Raw genomic sequence first — 8,548 nt, 5'->3', positions numbered from 1 at the left:
CATGCGCATACACATACATACATTCATAAAAACATAGACAATTTATTTATGCGAAACTTCATGGTTGTCATCTATAAATATATATTTTTTAAATTATTCTTTATTTTTTATATTTTATTTTTGACATCCAGTAAGGTTCTCCAATCCGTGGCATGCATCAACTTTTCTGACTCCCTACGACCAATGTCATGAAAGAGCGAGGTCAACACCTTCCGTAACTTGACAACACTCCCGTCTTTCCACGATTCTGGCAAAAGGTTATGGACCTTTTTGCCTACGTTATAGTGTTGTCTCGATGCCAGAACAGTGTTGACCCCTTCACTTAGTATCAGATCCCTATTAGAGTATCTTGTGTTATGGTTGTGGTTGACGCTTGGGTAAATGTCTCTCTTTATGTGTGTAACCACTACCGTTCTCAATATATACTGTTGAATAATATTCAGTACTCTGAATTCTTTGAAGAGCAAGTCACTTGGATAGCGAAATGTTTTTTTTAAGATGACTCGGATTAAAGATTTCTGTGCAATTGCTACAGGTTCAAGGGCGGTTTTTGTGCAAGCTCCCCAACCAATTAGACCGTAAGTCAACACAGAATTTGCCAGTGCATGGTATAGGTGTTTCAAGTCCGGGACTTTAAGTATATTTTTAAGTGGGATGAAAAAATGTATTAAGCGCCTAATTTTTGCAGTTATAGTTTCAATTTGTTCATTCCATCTCAAATACTGGTCTATAATTATTCCAAGATATTTTATACTTTGAACACTACTTAGTTTTTTGCAGTTGCAATTTACCATCACTGAATAATTATGTAGTTGAAGTTCGTGAATTTCATATTATTTTATTTATTTTGGTTCACAAACAATAAACAATACATAGAATTATTTTTTTTAATTTTGAGATAAAAACGGTAGATCGCTAACGCAATGGATGGAAAAAAGTTGCGGAACTTTATTAGGTCTAAATTATTTTCTTCTTATTTTTACTCCGAATCGAATTCTGCGACAACGTGTATTAATAAGGGAACGACCTGTGTCCCTCCCTTTCCCGATAAAAAGTTATAACCCTTAAAAAGGCTAGGCTAAAAATTTCTTTATATCCAGTGATGTAACACACCGTTACTAAAAACATAAGTCAAGATATTTATTAAAATAAGCTAATAAAACTAATTATTTACAATGATGTGTGTTAGAAATGATCCCTATTCTAAGATGTTACATAATAAAATACAATCAAATAATATTTTTTAAAAAATGAGAAAAATTTATGTGCATTTCGTCGTTGCTAACCCTAACAATGTTTTGGTAGATCAACCGATTTTGGGAGCAATCTACTATTCCACCGAATTCAATTAAAACTCCGCCGATTTTTAAATATTCCCTCACATAATAAAATTACACTAAAAAAATTGTTTCATCTACGAAATTTTAAACTGTCAATTTTTTTGACACAAAAACAGCTACCTCCCCGCTTTTGGGTTTTGGGAAGACCGTGGCTTTTAGGGAATAATGAATGTGGAGTTTGGCATTGCGGGCCAGCCCCCGTCTTATGCTTACGGCTTTTAGGAAATAATGAATTTAAAGGGTTGCATTGACACTTGAGTAGATAATGAACACTTAAGTAGATAATGAATCTATCGGAATCTAGCGATTTATTTTTCAGAATCTACCGATTTTCGCTTGATGGAGGTTGACAGTGCTGATGCATTTCATTTGACATTATGCTGACGTGCGTTCTTACCCGGGTTTCGCCCGAATCGCCGCTTTGGGAGCGTATGGATCTGAAATTTTCATTCGTAACCGGGAGACTACGAAAAAAGGCTTTACTTAAATATTAAAACTATAATAATTTAATGCAAATAAACGTATCACACTTTTACTAATAAAACATTGAATTATATAAAGACAAGCAAAAACGTAGATAAAACATATTTTTAAAACAACATAAAAATTAAACCTAAAAAATAAAATTTACTGAAAAAAAAAAACATATGTGAATTAATATAATAACACATTTGAAAAAATTGCATGCATTTTTTTTTTGAAAACGCAAAATGTACCGATACAGACATTTTTACTCTGATACCTCTCTCTAAAAAAACAATAAAATCACTTCACTTTTGAGGTGCGGAAATCGGGACAACGAAACGTCGATTTTGTCTATTCTAACAAACGGTCTGACATGCAATTGTCTTTTTTGCACAGTATCGGGGAGGCATTTGCAAGACAGTGACAGGAAAACAAGGTTCAAATACCTATTCATCAAAATTCTCTGTACTCAAAATTTATGTAAACCGAAACACAAAAATAATAATGTACACGTTCATAACTAATTTGGGCTAAATACAATAATTGATATTATTAAACTTTTCATTGTGTTCATTTAATCAATAATCGAGTATGTACTTAAATCGAGCAATAGCAAAGCATTTCCGGATTCAGCTCATTTATTATGAATGCGAAATGTTTGTTTGTTTGTTTGTGTTTCCTTGTGGGTTAGCCGGAGAAGTAAGAAGTATCATATCACCAACTTTTCATTGGGAAAATTTCTGCTAGAAAAAACAATTTTTAATTAAAAATTAATTAGTATTAAAACGGAATAACGATGCTACGTCGCCATAGACATGTAAGGATTGTCCTTTTTTGCATAGTGATAGTTGAAGGACCAGCAATCGACCAGGCTACTTTTCATCCCTAAAAATTTATCTTTAAACAAACAAACCATCACGCCGTTTCCCCGTAAGGGTAGGCAGAGAGGATAGAACGTCACAACACTCTATCTTTGCATACAGATCTCGCTTCCTCTACATTCATACATCTTCTCATACACACGCGCCGATTATTCCGACTTTTGACATGTCCATCTTTAAGTATTTGTTGGATTTGGTCATGCCATGTCTTTCTCGGTCTTCCTATTTCTGCATCCATCAACATTCGCATTGTAAATATTCTTAGCCGTTCTCTCGCTGTCCATTCGTTCTACATGTCCAAACCAGCGCAGAGCTCCTTTCTTGATTTTGTCGATAATGCTTGTCTCAGCCTTACATAATGTACGAATCTCAACATTTGTGCATCTATCGTACATAGTTTTACCACACATTCGCCTGAGAGATCGCATTTCGACAGCATTCAGCCTACTTTCATCCCTGTTTTTCCAAGTCCATACTTCGCTCCCATACATCAGGGATGGGACCAGGACTCCGTTGTGAACTGCCAATTTTGCCTCTTGTGACAAGCATTTATTTGCCAAGGTCGATTTAAGTGCACCGTTCACTCTGTTCCCGGCACTCACCCTCCTTTCAATATCTTTCTTAGTCATTCCATCCCTAGTGAACATACTTCCCAGATACACAAATTCCTCTACTTGTTTTAGTATAACTCCATTCACAGTGATTTCACATTTAGTCATACTTTCATTTCTTTCAAAAACCATCACATTCGATTTATCGACATTCATCAGCAAATCGCTTCTCTTGCATACATCGTAGACCTTTGTTACCAAGAATTGCAGTTCCTCTTTGTTATTAGCAAGGAGTACAGCATCGTCAGCATACAAAAGACAATTGACTTTTTAATCACCCATTTTTGCTCCCATTCTTAAGCCTTTCAGTTCTTTCATGCAGTTATCGATATACACGTTGAACAGCCATGTTGACATAACACATCCCTGCTTCACTCCTTTATGAATGTCAAACCACGATGTGTATGATCCATTTACCCTAACACATGCTGTGCTGTCTTTATACAGAGAAGCAATAGCACGTGTTAGATTTCCGCTTACTCCGTACTCCGATAACACCTTCCATAATTTTTCTCTGTCAACTCTTTCAAACGCTTTTTGCAGATCGACAAATGCGCATACCCGGAAAATTCTTTTTGTTAAACGACAAAACTAATTCATTACCTTTTTTCTTAATATATACGAGCGAAGCCGCGGGTAAAAGCTAGTACATATTGCAAAAGAAAGGAGTTTTCAAAATTGTATGTGTGCGACGTTTGTATTAATGTGTGTGTTTGTGAATTAGGATGTACGAGGGTAAGGTGAAAAGTTCTCGACCTGACCCAGAGATAGCGTTGCAATCAGCAAAAAAATATGTTATGTCATTAGTTTGTATGAAAAGTTTCAACTTCACGATTTTTTGCAGTGGACGTCTTTATATTTTATTTATTTATTTGAACGCCTTGTAGGCTTTTACATGTTTTAAATATATTTATATATAAAGAACAGACATGCATTTTACACAAAAGTAACAAAAAATTGAACTAAAGTAATAAGAATAAGAAAATAAAAAATATATAAAAACTAATCTTACATATGGTACATACATAAATTTATTCCAGCAGAGAGAACAGAAGTTAATTTTTTCCTGTCGATTGTATAAAAAAATCTTAAAATTAGAAGAAGTTAGAAAAAATCATTAAAAATACAGATATAAGTTAATAAAGAGTATGTTATGGATTAACCACGTACATAGAGCACATTTTGTATTTAGTAAGCTGGTGGTAGAAATAACGTTCTGCACAGGATGAAATATACCCAGAGTTTTGATGCATTTGGCACTTAACCATCTGGTAAAGTATTCTGGTAGGTATAAGTATTTTTATTGAAAAGGGTCGTTTATCGTATGCACTTGAAAACTATATGCTTCAACGCGGTAATCTCAGGATGTAGCGTGGGAAGAATAAATGTACCTATTTTTTGTATCAAACCTACCCCTCCAAAAGACCAGTATTATATAAATCTATACTCAGTCCTTTGGAGGATGAATTAGAAATGTAATATCTCGTGGTTACTACGCCCTTCTGACGTAATACTTAGTTTTAATATACACGGTAGCTTTCAAATGTAACAGTATAATGGCTTTTTGTAATGTTTTTAAATAATAAAATTAACATACAACATCTTCGTGTCTTCTCAATTGATCTGCTGGACTTCGAATATTTATTCTCTGTGTGCTAAACTACATCGGCGTTTTTTGCACAACAACAGGCCAGGGTGCCCTATTACAGTTGTGGGTTACACCACAGAACACCCAGGCTAGAGAAAAATCACATTTATTTTTTGTTTTCTCACCGGGAATCGAACCCGGAACCTTCCGTGTGTGAGTCAAGCGTCTTGACCACTACACCACGATAATTGTAACAATAATGATAATAATTAAACCTCATCATAAATTGTAAATTCAATATGGGATTGCCCTGAACTATTATCTCTCATCAACTTCAGGGTGCCTGGAAGTAGACAAGTGCCGCTATTTTGTAGCAACAATTCACGTACAGTGTATACTTGTAATGCCGTATTAAATAAACTTCATGAACTCGGCAATGGTTATTCCCATGTATCTGATAAATTTAGTGTAGAGTATTGTTCCTTCAGAACAAACCTTTTGAACTTTTTCAAAGATGGTGAATGGTAATTATATTTATTTTTTCATGCATTTCATAATATATACAGTTTTTTGTTCACTTTGCCCAGCTATATGAAACAGTACTTATGATTTTCTTGTTGTATTACTGTAAAATGTTTTATTATTTATTTATTTTTTTTACATTTATTCTTGAATTATTTAAACTTTTTACTGAATATGCAGTATAATTTTTAGGTAATTTTTTTTAACTATAAATCTTGTATAATTTTTAGGTTTAATTTTTTTTTTTAATCTTGGGTATAAGGAAATTTATGTTTTTTTTTTTTTTTTAATTAAAATATTAAGCCAAATATATTAGTACATATTATAAATTTTTGTAAAAGGCAGATTTGCCATTTATGTTAATAAAATAAAATAAAATAAATAAATCACGTTTGTCTAAATTCTAACGTAATAACGGTGTCTCAATTTATTAAACATTAAAGATATTCCTAAAGAGTGTCAAAATTCTATTTAAATTTATTCGTTTATCAATTAAATAAATGTATCTTCTCTTATCCTAACACGAACGAAAATAATAAGGTTGATTTTATAAACTTGTTACTTGAAAAAAGGAATAGGATTTCGATTTGATTATTAATTGCATTTACTGCAAAAAAGGAAGTCACTCAATTAACGATTGTTGTAAATTGAAAAAAAATTACATATTAAAAACGAGAAGAAAGAATCTAAAAAGATTCCAACCGGAAACCATCTTTTCTTTATCCTCGTAAATGTGACTCTCCAAATTTTAATCGATTTTAAATTAATTAATAAATTACTCTGTCAGAACAAACGCTTTTTTTCAAGTGTGCCCTAGCTCATACCCACCGGAGATGGGATTCTCAGACCCTATGAATACGAAAATTATCGATTACGCGATAAATAAATTTTATATGCGATTTTAGTTCTATGTAATCTTTCAAAATCAAATTAGCTTCAATTCAAGACATTAAAAAAAATCGGTTTAGATAAAACAGAGCTGTAATTATATGTATATACTCTAAGGCTGTAATGTAATTTAAACTAATAAAAATATCATTTGTTCTATGGGTGCTTATCTTTTCTGTAAATTTTATAATAGAGATCGGCTGTAGCTCTGTGTATTTATCTCTGTGAAATATAATTAAGTTATTACCTAAGAAGATTAGCCTTGGAAGATATTGTCAACCTTTGGCACATGGTATTTTTAACGGCTGACTTTGCCATTATAAATTAAGCTTTATATATTATTCCTCTGTTCGTGTGATGTCACCGAACTCTTCCTAAATGGCTGAACCGATTTACGTGTGGTTTTCAGAGAAATATAGATCTTTGCGCTGTGCGTGTTTGTAGATGTTAAAATCTTCAAATTATATGTAAAAAATATTGTGGGAGCATAAATGTTTTATTCGTCGATCTACCAGAGTTGCATTTGAGGAGAATGTTTTTACAAAAAAAATGGAAAGGTGTGGTTTTTTTGTGTTTAAAAAAGTTTGTTTTTGAATGTTTACAAACAGCATTTGTTTTTTGTGGATCTCTTGACTATTTGCTTTTGTGGTCCTTTGACTATTTGCTTCGCTTCGATATTTTTAATTTTAATTAGAAAAACGTGATAAATCTTACAAAAAAACTTATAAATTGTCATCTCTTTGCTATAAACTACATTTCTATTTTTTTTAAATAAAAAAACACCACGAAACAGGCCCAAAAAGCGACTTTTTAAACTGGGTCTGAAAAGACCGACTTAGCCACTTAAGTTTTTTTTTCGAGCATCGGGCTTTACGTGCTAGGGTAGATTAGAGTTCAGCACTTTCTACATAATACATGGAAGTTGTAAACCACTGCTAAACTTATTATGTTCGGTGCCGTTCAAATGCGGATAACCATTAGCTCGATGCTAGAGCACATATCTGTCTTATTAAAGCAGATTCAATAGACAATGATCTATTAATTGATAAATCTATCCTAATACAATCAAAAGGATTAGATATAACTTGCAATCCAGTGATCAGTGTTGGCGCTGTTGCAGTATTTATTTATCTACAAACACGAAAACAAATTAGAATGAAAAATTCTTATTTTAGGCGATCGTCAAAATTGTAATTCTAAACAAAATATTTTTGACGAAAATTCGTTAATAACGAAAAATGTCGTATTCCAAAATTAACAAAATAAAAGCGATATAAATGGCAAAAGAAAACAATTGCCTTAAATTAATTTTAAAATGCATCTGCATTTCTATCAAAGATATTCTCTCTAAAAAATATCTTTATATTATTGATCATCTAATTTGTTATGATTATACTTTTAACATTCGTGAGATAACGAATTCTAATAATAAACAATTTAATGTGTCAAATACATAATAAACTTTTAATAATGTTTCAATCTCGATATTAACATTAATTAATTTCATTTGACTATTTACAATTCTAAAACTGATATTTAAATACAAAAAATAAAATATTTGTAATATCTATCGTTTTGACAAAACTTGTAGGTAAATCTTCGCATAACTCGATGCATTTACTATTTTGAATTTTTCCTCAATTAAAAACGTAATTACTTTGTTTTAACTTAAATAACAGAAATCTCGGTAACTAACTTTTTTTTAACTATAACTTTTTTGAAAACAAATATCAAAAATAGAATTGCATAATTATTACAATTATTAAAACAAAATTTTCATTTAAATTCATGAAAAATTATGAATCAGATTTATCTTAAAATAATATAAATCAATCAAATAGAGTTCGAGATTTTGAAACATAGATTTCATAAGTAAATTATTAATTAAAACAATCCCCCTTTTTAAACAACAATCAGGTTTAAATTCTGAGTTGCAAGTAAAGGAGTTTTTTTTTCAATAGAAAATATCAAAATAGAGACTTTTATTATTACAAAATGTTATTTAATAATAGTTTTGAATAATTAGTAATATTAATACATTTTGTTGGTCAATAATTTACATAAATGTTTACACATTTAATTCTTTAAATGTGCAATTTGCAAACATTGAAATTACTATAATTAAGAAACAACAATCAATAATGAAAAATAGATTATGTATATTTTATCATTTAAATTTGAGAAATAGCAAAGCTGTTAGAAGCATGAGTCAATTAAAAACAGTACAATTTTGTATGTAATAATTTAAAGTAT

This window comes from Micrasema longulum, unplaced genomic scaffold (genome assembly GCF_059751315.1).
Source record: "Micrasema longulum isolate JH-2025_06_02 unplaced genomic scaffold, ASM5975131v1 h1tg000443l, whole genome shotgun sequence".
Taxonomy (NCBI): Eukaryota; Metazoa; Arthropoda; class Insecta; order Trichoptera; family Brachycentridae; genus Micrasema; species Micrasema longulum.
Note: the sequence above shows the minus strand (reverse complement) of the source record.